The 15,009-nt window shown below is 33.8% G+C and overlaps 1 protein-coding gene across 1 annotated transcript in view; it reads right to left on the bottom strand.

Annotated features, from left to right (window-relative positions):
• The window catches only part of PCDH15 (protocadherin related 15), a 1,748,268-nt gene that overhangs the window by 201,118 nt on the left and 1,532,141 nt on the right, over positions 1-15,009 (bottom strand). The gene's annotated exons all lie outside the window — the stretch shown is intronic.

Below are 15,009 nucleotides of genomic sequence, written 5' to 3'. Positions count from 1 at the left end.
CTTCCTCCTGCTACTTCTCTTTCTTTAGTTTCACCTTTTTTCTAAACACAATTGTGTTCTAATCTCTAAACTTAAGCACATTTTGCTAAAGTAATTATTCTATCTCATGTTTTCGTTCTACCAGGATGTCCTTCTCATTTTTCAACCTGATATTTCTTCAGCGCAAGTGTCACTTTTCTCAGGAGCATTTGATAGTTTGATGCCTCATCCCTGTGCTCCTGAAGCTTGCTTTTATCAAAACAAAACAAAACAAAACAAAACAAAACAAGAACAGACAAAAAATCCTTATCCATTTTCTATCAAAGTTCTATCCTCCTGAAATTAAAGCCTCTTTAGGGTAGGTTGCCACGTTCTTTTGTGTACCATGCCTGTTTTCCACACTGCCAGATAACAGATACTCAATAAACATTTTCTGAAAAACTTCATCTAAAGCTATTTGTTTTGTAATTAAATATTATTCCTACCCCAACTAAGGTCACATGAAGAAACCCCATAGTCTTTTCTTAAAGCTTATATTTTTCCTTTTATTACATGATATAATCCATGTTTCCTTTTTAGAAGAAAATTGTGAGTATAATCATATGAAGTTTTTTATTTTTGAACTTTTTCCATTAGTTATTTGTCTATTGCTTACTTATCTTCCATTTTAAGCTACCTAGAATACTTGATGGAAGAAAGGTTTTAAAAAATACCACTTCGAAAATAAGTTAGTACATACACCATCTATTTTTATGGAATTAGCACATGAGCTTCATGTTCCTCAACACCTATCCCAGTATCTGTCAAGGCCTTGAAGAGCCTTTATATACATTTTTTTCCTTATTTTTCCCTTCTCATAAAATTTTAATATCACAGATATTAAATCTATATCTATATATAGATATCACATATATATACATATGTACAGATGTTTATCTGCACATTATACATAACAGAGTAAGACTTTCTTTGCCTCCCAAGAATTGAGTTTTATCCAATTGGAGGTGATTTGTCCCAGTTGAGAACGCATGTCATGGTCAGTAGAGAGTCCCTATAATTTCTTAATATACAATAAATAGATTTTTGCATTTCAGCACTGTTCCTTCAACACACATGATAATGACATTGCTTTCTAAAATACTTGCCAAAACTCTATGCAGGGTATTTTAGGACATCTATGGGGTTGCTGCCAATTCTCATGTCTTTATAAGTGAAGAGGTAAAAGAAAAAAAAAACCACTATGGATTACATGTTATGTGATAATCCACTTGGCCCAAACCCTTCTGTGTATTTGTTTGTGCTTATTTATGACTTATTATGCAAAATATTGTTTTCTTGAAAAAACGAAAAGTAGTTTAGATCAAGATGGTGGAATGAGATACTCCAGGGCTCTGTCCCTAACAGAAACTTAAAGCAACAAGAAGAAACTGGCAGAAATAATTTTATCAAAGCTGTAGAAAACAGCTAAAGGGTTGCAGTAATAAGGTGAGCCTGGAATTAAGAAAAAGGCAACTTAAAATGGTAGGAAAATATTGTAGCATTCTTGCTGGAACATTCCTTATCCCTTCTCAAGTTAGACATGGAGCCTCTACAGTGCAGGTCCCTTGGTCCAGTTCCAGAGGGAGAAGAGTAATTCTTGTGCACATACTGGGATGCATGTACCTACCAATCTGTTTGGTAGTGGTCTAAAAAGGACTGAACTAGAACACTTGTCTCTGGCTTGTCATCACAGAACAGAAATAGAGAAGTAGCTGTGGGCAGCTAATTCAGTATAAGAAATAATCAAATTGCAGCAACCTGGGGCAAATGATTATTTCCTTTAAGACATACAATAGAGCACCTATGGTTGGGAAGAAAGACTAATTCATAGGGAGAAGAGGGGGACTTTGTGTGTTGGGGGATTTCCTAGGATCAGATGCATGCTCAGAAAAGAGTAGGAAGGATCCTATGCTTTCACCTCAAGCTAGTTCTCTAAACTCATTGTTGGAAAGAAGAAATTCTGATGGAGAGCACTGCAAAGTCTGGGAATGGCAAGGTATTTTCTTTTCTTAAATTGGTTTTTGCTTTCTTAACTCCTGGCATTCAAGGAAATCTCTACCATAACACTAGCTGGATACACGTTTAAGAAACAGACACTTCAATGCCAAAATACCAGAGATAACACATTAAAATATCCAAATATCCATGGTGCAAGAAAAGACCACAAAATACACAAAGAAAGAGAAACAATGGCCCATACAAAACAACAGGATAATGCACTGCAAAGCATCAATGAGAAAGACAAACCAGACAAAGACTTGTAAAAAATTGTCCCCAAATAGTCTCAAAAGTCAAAATAAAAACACAGAGAAGTAACAAAAAATCAGAAAAATGATAGATGAACATGAGAATATCAATAAACAAAAACGATGAGAAGGAACCAGATCAAGCTGAATATTACAGTAACAGAAATTTTAAAAAAATTGAATGTTAAAAAATCCCATAGAGGGGTTCAACAGCTCATCGGAACTGGTAAAAGAAAGAATCAGTGAACTTGAAGATAAGACAACTGAAATTATTCATTCTGAGGGACAGAAAGTAAAAAGAATAAATAAAAGTGAACAGAGCCTATAAGACCTGCAGTACATCAATATATACAAATGGGAAGCTCATAAGGAGAAGTAAGAGAGAAAGGGTCAGAAAGAATATTTCAAGAAATAATGACTGTAAACATCCAAATTTAATGAAAGACATGAATATACTTAACCCAAGAATCTCAGGAAATTCTAAACAGAATAAACCCAAATAGACCCACAACAATACACACACACACACACACATATATAATACATATAATAAAACTGTTGTATGCCAAAGATAAAGAGGATTCTGTAAGTCAGAAGAGAAAGAAGTTGTGATGTATAAGCAAGTCGCAATAAAATTAAGTACTAATTTATCATTGAAAACCATGAATACCAGAAGACAGTGGGATAACATATTTAAAGTGTTTGATGGAAAAAAATGCCAATCAAGAACTCTATATCCAACAAAAATGCAGTTCAAAAATGAAGGACCAACTAAGACATTTCTAGAAAACACAAGCTGAGGAAGTTTGTGAACTCTAGACTGACCCTACAAGAAATGTTAAAGGGAGTTCTTCAGGCTGAAAGAAAGGACCACTAGATAATAGATCAAAGCTGCATGAAGAAATAAAGATCTCTAGCAATGGGAATAACATGGGTAAACAGAAATGCCAGTAATATTGTATTCTCAGTTAGTAACTCCACGTTTTTATTTCCTACAGGATCTAAAAGGCAAATTCATAAAATAATGATAAATCAATGATATTTGAGTAATGATGCATAAACATGTAATTTGTGAAAAGAACTTCATAAAGATGGGGGGATGGAGCATTATAGGAACATAGTTTGCATATATTTTTGGAGTTAAGTTGCCATCAAATCAGATAAGAAAATTACAGCTCCCAGATGTTAAATATAAGCCTCATGGAAACCACACAAAGACAGTATTGGTAAAATATACACAGACAAAAGTGAGAACGGATTATAAAGGGTTCACAATGAAAGATGAACGTAATACAAAAATAGGCAGTAATGGAAAAACTGAAGGACAAAAAAGGTATAAGTTTAAAAACACAAAATAACAGAAGTAATTTTTGAACAGTAGTTACTTAAAATGTAAATGGGTTACACTCTCCAGTGAAAAGGCAGGAACTGGCAGAATAGATTTTAAAAAGGTATGATCCAGCAATATGATGCTTACAAGAGACTTACTCTCAATTCAAAAACTCAAGCAGGTTGAAATTGAAGGGATGGTAAAAATATTCCATGCAAGCAGTGATCAAAAGAAAGCAGTGGTGGTTGTACTATTGTGAGAAAAATAAACCATAAGTAAAAAAAAATGATAAAAGTCATACTATATGTTGACAAAAGGGTCAATTCTTCAAGAAGATATAACAATGTTAGCCAAGTATACACCTATTAGAACAAGCCCCCCCTCCCCCAAATATTTTTTTCAGATCTTTAAAGCAAACCTTTAAAGATCTGAAAGGAGAAATAGGTGGTTATACATTTATAGTAGGAGACATATACACCACATTCAATAATGGATAGAATAACTATACCAAAGACTGATAAATAAATAGAGGACTCGAACAATACTATAAACTAACAAGACTGAACAGACATATATAGAATATTTCTTGCAGCAACAATGGCAAAATGCACATTCTTCCTAAATGTGTACAGATCATTCTCCAGGGTAGACCATATGCTAGGTTGCAAAACAAGACTTCATAAATGTAAAAATATTGATATTATGCAAGGTTCTTTTCTGACCAGAGTGGAATGAAGCTAGAAATTAATGACAGAAGGAGAACTAAAAAAATTCCTAGTTATGTTAAAATTAAGCAATACACTCAAAAGCAACCAAAGAGTCAGAGAAGAAATAATAATGGAAATTGGGAAATATCTTAAGATGAATACAAATAAGAACACACATGCCAAAATTTATGGGTTGCAGCAAAGACAATGCTCACAGGGAAATTCACTTTTCTAAGTACCTACCTAAAAAGTAGAGAGATCGCAAATCAATAACCTAACTTCACACATGGAGGATCTAGGAAAAGAAGAGCCAACAAAACACAAAGAGAGCAGAAGAGAGGAAATCATAAGTTCAAAGTGGAGATAAATGCAATATAGAATAGAAAAACAATAGAGAGAATCAACAAAATCAAACACTTGTTCTTTGAAAAGTAAAAAAAAAAAAAAATCACAAATCTTTGGGTAAATTGACCAAAAAAAAAAAAAAAAAAAAGAGAGAGAGAGAGAGACAGAGAGAATGAAAGAACGTATGCAAAAGCAAAAATCAGAAATGGAAGGGCTGTCATTTCTGCTAACCTTAAAGTAATAGGAGGATTATAAGAGGATATTATGAATAATTTCATGTCAAGAAATGAACCAAGATGAAGTGGACAAATTCCTAAAAATACAAATTATCTAAAACTGACTCAAGAAGAAATGGAAGATCTCATTCAACAGAACAGTACCAAGTAATAAGATTGAACAAGTAATCAAAAACAACCCAGTAATGGAAAACTCAAGACTAGATGTCTTCAATGATTAATTTTACCACATATTCCATGATGGTTTGAGGCTATATGCACCCCAGAAATGATCACATTATTTTAATCCATTCCTGTTGGTATAGACTTATTGTGGTGGGACATTTTGATTAAGTTATTTCAGTTGAGGAATGCCCCAGAGTGGGTCCTAATCCTCTAACTAGAGTCCTTAATAAGAAGGTAAAAGACAGAAAGAAGCTCACAGGGAAAAAAATTCCAGGGAAGCTAAGAGAGACAGTAACTAAAAGAAGGGAAACATAGAGAAAAGCTCCAGAGAATCTGAGGGAGGACACACAGAAAACAGAGAGGAAACCACTGAAGCCAGAAGCTGAAAGCAAAGAAACCCAGGAAAGAAGGACCAACAGATGCCACTACATGTCTCCCCATGTGACACAGGAATCTGGGATATTCAGTAGGCTTTCTTGAGAAAGAAAGTATTATCCTGTTGATGCTTTGATTTGGATATTTTCATAACCTAAAAACTGTAAGCTTGTAACTTAATAAATCCCCATTGTAAAAGCCAACCCATTTCTGGCATATTTCATTTTGCCAGCTTTAGTAAACTAAAACACATTCAAAAAAGAATTAATTCCAATCCTTCTCGAAAGACTTCCAAATTCATTCTACGAGGCCAGCATCACCATAATCCCAAAGCTAGATAAAGATACACAAGAAAAGAAAATGAAAGACAAATATCCCTTATGAATGTGAAAGAATAAATTCTCAGCAGAATCTGACTTGCATTAAAAGGCATATGCACCATGAACAGAAGAGATTGACCCCAGGAATTCAAGGGTGGTTCAACATAAAAAAATAAATTAATGTAAAATGTCACATTAACAGAATAAAGGGGGAGAAATGATCGACTGAATTAATGCAAAAAGGCATTTGACAAACTCTAGCATCTTTCCTTGATAAAAAACATTTAGAAAATTAGGAACAGAAGGAAATTTCCTCAACCTGATAAAGGGCATATATGCACTGCTAATATCACACTCAATGGCAAAATACTGAAAACTTTCATTATACGCTTAGGAACAAGATTCTATTGCTTTTCAACATTGTACTGGAAATGTTAGCTAGAGCAATTAGGTAAGAAAGCGATATAAAAGGCATCTAAATTGGAAAGAAAGCAGGAAAGCTATTCCTATTTACAGGTGAACTGTTATGAGACAAAGGCTGCGGATTCTTTTGCCTGACATGTTCAACAACCAATTTCTGAGATACTAGGTTTTCAAAGAGAGAAAAGGTTTATTTCTTGGTGTGTAGTAGGAGAGTTGATGGCCTAGCAGTCCAAAATCTGTCTCCCCAAGTTAGGGGTTCAAGGTTTTTAAGGATTTTAGCAAGGGGAGATGAGGTTATTTCAAATAACAAGTGCGAAGCTGAAAAGGAGAGGAGTAGTCATTGTCATTTCAATAGGAGACATAAGTTGAAAGGTGGGGAGGCAGACTATAACTTCAGCACTAATGGTGAAAGCCAAAAGGAAGGGAGATGAGTTTTCTTTCAATAGTAGAATCTAGCTGATACGATTTACAAATGTCCAGAGCTAAAGCTAGTTAATGCATGTCATGGTCAGTAGAGAGTCCCTATAATTTCTTAATATACAATAAATAGATTTTTGCATTTCAGCACTGTTCCTTTAACACACATTATAATGGCATTGCTTTCTAAAATATTTGCCAAAACTCTATGCAGGGTATTTTAGGACATCTATGGGGTTGCTGCCAATTCTCATGTCTTTATAAATGAAAAGGTAAAAGAATAAAAAAACACTATGGATTACATTTTATGTGATAATCCACTTGGCCCAAACCTTTCTGTGTATTTGTTTGTGCAAGAAAATGACCAGGTAGAGGTTGTAACCATTCTCATAGTCACAAAGGCAGAGTCACAAAGGCACAACGACTTCAGATATCAAGGCAGCTGGATTACAATTTAGATATTTCAGGAATTTCCCTCTGTCTAATCCAATATACCAGAAAGCAAAAAAGGAATATTTATATAATGATTCAATAATCAAAACCATCCCTTACATCCTGATTTCTCGGTTATAACATGATTCTAAATATAGGAAATCATGAACAAACTACAAAAAACAACTATTATTAGTAATGATTCAGCAAAATGATGAATATAAAATGAATACACAAAAATTAGTGATCTTTCTATAGAAGGAACTATTCACTAAGGAAATAAAAAAATGATTCCACTTAATAACAACTAAAGAATAAAATATATATGACTAATTTAACAAAGGGTATAAAGGACTTATCTGCATAACATACAATCAGACTGAAAGAAATTAAAGCAATCTAAATAAATGGATGGATTTCCCATGCTCACGGATTAGAAGACCTAATATTTTTAAGATGTTAATACTAACCAAAGAAATTTACAGACTTTACACAATCACAAGCCAAATTCTAACAGTCTTTCTCATAGAAATAGAAAAGCTAATGTACAAATTCATATGGAAAGAGAATAAACCCTGAATAACTAAAACTATCTTGAAAAAGGAAAGCAAAGTTGAAGTACATTTCCTGATTTCAAAATTCATTATAAAACACCAATAATATATAAACCAATAGAATAGAATTGACATGGCAGAAATAAACCGGCACATCCACTGCAGGCCCTGGGAATCGAACCTGGGTCTCTGGCACACAGGCGAGAACTCTGCCACTGAGCCACCATTGCCCACCCACAAATTTATTTTTGACAAAGTTGCCAAGTTCACTCAGTAGTGAAAGAACAGTCTCATCAATAAATGGTGCTGGGAAAACTGGATGACCACATGCAAAAAATGAAAGTGGATACCTACTGTACACCATATAAAACAATCAACTCAAAATGGATAAATGGCCTAAATATGTGTTAAAACTCTCAGAAAACCACACAGGGAAATGTCTTCAGAATCTTGCATTAGGTAATGGATTATGAGATTTTACACCCAAATCACCAGGAACGAAAGAAAAACAGATAAACTGGGTTTCATTTCAAATAAAAAATTTTGTGCAACATTATCAAGAAAGTATAAAGACAATCAACAAAATGGGAGAAAATATCCCACTGAAATGGATTAATATCCAGAATGTTTAAAGAATCCCTACAACTTAACAACAAAAAACACAAAGAACCCAATTAGAAAATGGAAAAAGAACTTGAATAGATCATTCCAAAACAAAGTACAAATGGCCAAGAAGGGCATGAAAAGATGTTCAGCATTGCTAGCCATCAGGGAAATGTAAGCTAAAACCACAATGTGGTACTACCACATGGTACTAGAATGGCTATTTAAAAGCAAAAATGGAAATAATTAGAGAGGATGAGGAGAAAAAGGAATCTTTGTAAATTGTTGATGGGAATGTAAAATGGTGCTGTCAATGTGGAAAACAATTTAGAAGTTACTGAATTATATTCTTAGGAATGGATGACATGGAAAATATGTGTTTCCACATTTTAAAAATATGAAGCTATAAGCTTTATTGCGATGTTAAATTTCTTGAGTTGATAATTCCAATTAAGATGATTACATAAGAGAATATTTTTTGTTTTTAGGAACTATACATGGGGGCATTGATGTTGAAAGAGCATGATGTATACAATTTACTCTCAGATGTTTAAAAAATATATAGACAGATGCATGGATACAATGATACAGGAAATGTGGCAAAATATTAAAAACAGACGTTCTCAGTATCTGGTCAAAGGTTATGTTGGAGTTCTCTATGTATGTGCTTTATATTATTTTTGCAACCATCCTCTGAGTAATTATTTCAAAATAAAAAGCTTTTTAAAAAAAGCATTTTAAATAACTTCCTCTAAGCCTACTAAGGGGCTCATCATCTTATATTCCACTATTACCAAGTTTCAATTTCATATTTATCCAGTATTATTTTGTACTAAATGTAAACATAATCATGGATTTTTCTTAAGAGCAAACAATAATCTGCGCCCTATTACCTGTCTGTCACAGACCATTTTGTTATACTCATGGTTCCTCAAAATTATTTGATAATATCACTCAGGAGAGAAAATCCTAACTGAAAACTGAAGAAAATGTGACAATTGAATTCTCTGTGAAATTCTCCATAATTGAATTTTCTGGAGAATATTCAAGTATTAGATTATCGGATATGTTTCTAAAGCAAGATAAATAAAAGTGCCATTGGCCAGTATGATACACATCTAACGACAAAAAAATCTATCGCTATTTCCCAGTACTATCAATAATACATTTCCTGGGCATAGGCACTCATTGTTTCCAGCTGACAACCATAAAATTAAAAGGGTTATTTCCATCTTACATGCAGTGCCACAAGCCAATAATATTCATCTAACTTCGTAAAGTCACTGGAATGGAGCAGGAGTCTCATCCTTTTGTGATGTTTTATTCCTTGAGTCAGACTTAAAATTCTACAATCTTTAATTATGTTCTATTCCTCTTATCTGGGATGTGAATAAATGGATTGATTTAGAAATTCATGTCTTATATTCACTCCACAATCAATAGTGCACTGAAATAACTAAAGCATACTTTTTCTATTATTCTGATTATAATATGTATTTAAATTAGAAAAAATGTAATTCATTGGAAGCAATACTTTTTTCTTCATCTATTCCCAGAACCGTATGTATGTACAGAGGAAAAGAGCTAACATGTATAAAATGTATAACCTGCCTTTGGGATGATAAATTTTGGATTCAAATTCTACTGTGTTTTTCCTTTTTTGCTACCTGCCTTCCAACTACTTTCATAGCACATCTCTATGTGCCTGTATAAACAACGGGTAGCTATTTGGAAATGTTTACCATCAACAGGTATTGCACAAGGTGCTATCACATTTCCTTTAATTTTGGTGCAAAATCATATTGATGCTCACCTTAATATTAGATATACACATAAATCTTTAAAAGTTACAAATTTATAAAAGGCTCAGATATTTTATCAGCATCTTTAAGTTTTTCTAGCTAAAATAGAAAAAATCCAGTTTGGAGAAAAAAATCTAGGAAAAATTCATTTAAGCATACATTATTTTTATCAGCACATACTCAATAAGAAGACAAAATAATAACTGGTCAGGCAGAAGTTTTCTATTGGAATAAAGGAATATTTTCTATGGAATTATGTTGATTATGTCAGGAGAAATATAGGATAAATAAATATAAGAGAAATAAAGAATATCATATAACTTGAACCTGGTATAAAAAAATAGATGAAAATAGTAAATTTTTTTAAAAGTGTAGTACTGTAAAACAGAAATTATAATCTGTCTACCAAGAATCTTTGCAGATAATAAAGAAGAGTTATGACTTCATTCAAACTTAAAAATTGAGGACTCTAACTGGAGACTGAAGCTGCCATCCAACATGACAACTTTGAACCACTTTGATTTGATTTGCCCAGAAGAAGCATCGATTCTGTTATTTTCATAAAGATTGATGGCTTTTGATAGAAATCTGTCTACACAAATTTGGATGGGTATGATACTGAGGAGTCATAAAATCATTAGAAAAGACTGTGGGCCCATTGGAACTCCTCATAAAAATGTTCAGAGAGAAGGAATGAGACAGCGAAAAGGGTATTTGCTATATATCTACGTTGTGAATTATGACACACAAAGGGAATATTTCTAGTCCTGGGTTTTCAGAAATCCCAATGAACTAATTCTTCTGAGACATCATAAACTAAATAGTGAGAAAAGAAGCCAAAGAAATATTGCCTGTTTTTATTTATTTTACACACAGTGCCTAGACATATATATATAAAAAAAAAGCTTCACGGATTTTATCCTTATGTGAATGGAAGAGAAAGCTGTACTATATTAGGGTCTTTGTTTGCAGGTTGCAAGTGATATATATTATTTGTCAGTGGCTTATTAGTTGCTTGCCCTTGGAATCAACACCTGTGGAAGGGAGGGAACAAAACAGGATTGGATTGAGAGAGAAGTCTAACTGGCAAGGCAAAAAGCAGCCTTGGCTAACCTGGGAAGGTGTTCTGGAATTTGAATGACAAGCCACAGTTCCAAATCAGTCCAAACCGGCCAGACCTTTACATTCAGGCATCAGTCAGGATGTGGGCTAACCCAGGAGCAACGTGACCTTGGACAAGGCAGCTCTTCACAGCTCACATAAAAAGGATGCCTGTCCATCTGGTGCCCAGTATTTTGGTAGTAAATCCACGGGTGGTACATCTTCCTGTTCATCACAAGCCAAAGTTTTTATTGACTTTTTGTTAGATTACAAACCCCTTGTTTAACAGAATATAACATATCTGATATTTATATAATAGAATCATCACACAGCAACATTCACTGTTGTCAAATGAAGCAATCAGCTTCAGTATGGCCTTAAAGTAAGAAACATCTATGATTTGATTGTTCTAATCCAACCTCATAGTGGTTTACTTCTACCCCTGTTCCCATTAGATATGGCTAATAGTTTCTTTTAGAATTTAACTTCCATGTAAGAGTAGAAGTTTATATGTGATGAGTTGCACATTCTTTTTATATTTTAGTTCTTACAAAATATAAGAACACCCAGTGAGACAGCTATTATTGTCTACATTCTAAAGATAAGAATATTATGGAAAAGTTAAGGTGAAAAAAAAAAGGTCCCTATTCTTTGAGGCAATCTAGTCTGAAGTGATATGGAAATGTCCCAAAAATGATACCATGAAATCACAGAAAATGCAGTACGCAATATACCCATAGCTATGAATTTCACTGTTTATTTTGAGACATGGAGACAATCATTTCAAAATAAATCTGTCAACCATACAACATCTGTATCTGTCTTCTCCATTAATTCTCCATCTACTCTGTGCAGGACAATACCCATCAATGGATTCAAATTCCTTTTGCATTTCCAGGGAGCTCTGCTCTTGTGACTATAAATAAAAAAAAAGTTCATATACAATTTCTGCTTTGATATACTCCTTATTTATTTCTTTTCAAATTCCAATTTCTCTTTTGTTAATACTAGACCTTCTAAATTGCTCTTGCTAAATTCACCAGTGGATTTCATTTTGCCATATCTAATGCATAATTTTAGTTTCTTATCTTACTAGTCCCCTCATCAGCCTTTAACACACTTGACCTTGCTCCCCTTAAAATATTCTTTTCTTTTGGATTCTATGATCACTGTTTATTTTCCTCTCTTTCTGGACACTCCGTCTCATAGCCCAGTTCCTCCTTTACTCAATCCAACATTTTGGACTTCCTTGGGCCTGAATCTTGACACTCATTCCATCCCTTTGGCATCAAATGTTACCTTTTCATATGCTGATGACCTCACATATAGAAATATATATATATATATATTTCTACCTAAACCTGTCGTTTGAGCTCTATGTTCTTTTATCGAACTATGATTTCTTCACTTCAATATCTCCATGGTATTTGAGCTTTAAAATACTCAAAATTGGAGTTTAGAATCCTCCCATCCAAGACTTTTCCTCCAAACTCTTCCTTATTAGTTAGTAAGCACTAATTTACATAATTTTTCATAGTACATTATTAGAAACCAGCTTTGATACCTTCTTTTTCTTCCTGCCTTCAATAAGGTTATGTCCAGAATTTATTGTTTGCACTCCATTTTCACTGCTGTCAATTTAGCCCAAGCAAACAGCATCTCTTGCCTTGAATGATCCCCTTGCAAACATTTCTTGCCCATCCATATTTCACAAAGGAACTCATTTGGCTGCTGAAAGCACCAACTGAAACATATCAATGCCTCTTTAAAACCGTTCAAAGATAAACCATTGCTCTTGAAATAATAGTGCAAGTTATGAATGTGTCCTACCAGACCCTTCCTGATCTGGCCCCAAACTACCTTTCCAATTTTATCTTGCTCCACTGTTTCAACTCCAGCCTCATTTGTCACTCAGGATGCGTTATTTATTATTATGCCAAACTCTTTTTTTTCTTTTTTACTTTTTTATGCTTGGAGTAGTCTTCTTACTAGTCTCATTCTTTAGGTCTTAGATTTTGTAGCACTTATTCAAAGGGCTTTTCAATGATATACATACACAAAATGCTCTATATTTTTCCCTCATAGTACTCATTACAACTTTACTTTTACATTTAATGGTGTGTGTCTTTACTTAACATCTAACTCTTCACTGGTCTGTGAGATCCATAAGAGTAGACCCCTGTCTGTTTCAGCACTGTCAATCTACTATAAATACCCACTCCATTAATGGACAAAGGAAAGATAAAAAGGATCACAAATACCAATTAAATTAGAAAATATATTGATAGAATTTTCTTAATGCTTTGCTATATTAACTATAAAAAGATATTGACAAAATCCTACAATATCCTTCCTTATAATTAGGAGAGTATATAATTTACTGTTCAAGGGGAGGCTCGGCAGGATATTATTTAACCTATAATCAGAAACACAATTAACTTGAAAATTTTGTATTTCTGTTGGTAGAAGAGCAATATTCCAATTTTATTTTTCCAGTCTTTGAATTTTTATTTTACCAAAATATAGTTAAAAGAGTACTGGACTTTGGCTACACCCAAAGCACAAGCAATGAAAAAAGAAACAGATAAATAAGATCTCCTCAAAATTAAACACTTTTGTGCATCAAAGGACTTGGTCAGAAAAGTAAAAAGGCAGTCTATGCAATAGAAGGCGGTATTTGGAAACTACATATCAGATAAGGGTTTAATATCCAGAATATATAAAGAGATTCTACAACTCAACAACAAAACGACAAACAATCCAATAAAAAATGGGTAAGAGACATGGACAAACATTTTTCAGACATGGAAATAGAAATGGCTCAAAACTTATGAAAGGATACTCAAGGTCACTGGATATCAAACAGGAAAAATGGATATCAAAACCATAATAAGATATCATCTCATACCTACTAGAATGGCCATTATAAAAAAAAAAAAAACAACAACAACAACAGAAAACTACAAGTACTGAAGAGGATATGGAGAAAGAGGTACATGAATTCACTATTGGTGGGAATGTAGCCTGGTAATCACTCTGGAAGGCAGTTTGGTGGTTCCTCAGGAAGCTAAGTATGTGATCTAGCAATCCCGTAACAACGTATATATAGGGAGGAACTAAAGGCAAGGACACAACAGACGTTTGCACTGTGATGTTTATAGCAGCATTATCCACCATTGCCAAAAGATGGAAACAGCCCAAATGTACATCAATTGATAAGTGGCTAAACAAGCTGTGGTATACACATATGATGGAATATTATGCAGCTATAAGACAGAATAAAATCATGAAGCATGTAACAATGTGGATGAGCCTTGAGGACATTATGCCGAGTGAACTTGGCCAGAAACAAAAGGACAAATACTGTATGGTCTCACTAATATGCACTAACATTAATGAGTGAAATTTGAGAATTAAAGTTGAGAACACAGATTATCGGGGATAGAAAGAGGGTAGAGATTGGGCATTTGAAGCTGAAGGAGTATGGAGTGTTCAACAGGACTGATTGTAAATATCCAAAAATGGATAGTACAATACTATCTGATGGTAGCACAACAGTGTCAGAATACTGAATGAAGCTGAGTGTGAAAGTGTCGACGGCAGAGGGCAGAGGGCAGAGGGCAGAGGGCTGGGAGCATGTATGATACCAGAAGGAAAAACAGAGGATAAGAACTGGGACTCTATAACTTAGTGATGCCTAGAGGGGACAATGATGATAATTAAATGTACAAATATAGGAATGTTTTTACATGAGGGAGAAAAAAATAAATGTTAACATTGCAAGGTATTGAAAATGGAATGGTATGTGGGTGGGGTAAAATTCAATCAATGCAAACTAGGGTCTATAATTAACAGTAACATTATAATATCCTTCTATTGAATGTAACAAAGGCAATATACCAAAATTAAATGTCAAAAAGGGGGTGGGGGGTTGG

The sequence above is a fragment of the Tamandua tetradactyla genome, chromosome 13 (genome assembly GCF_023851605.1).
Source record: "Tamandua tetradactyla isolate mTamTet1 chromosome 13, mTamTet1.pri, whole genome shotgun sequence".
In the NCBI taxonomy this organism is placed as follows: domain Eukaryota; kingdom Metazoa; phylum Chordata; class Mammalia; order Pilosa; family Myrmecophagidae; genus Tamandua; species Tamandua tetradactyla.
Note: the sequence above shows the minus strand (reverse complement) of the source record. Positions and strands in the feature narration are given on the sequence as shown.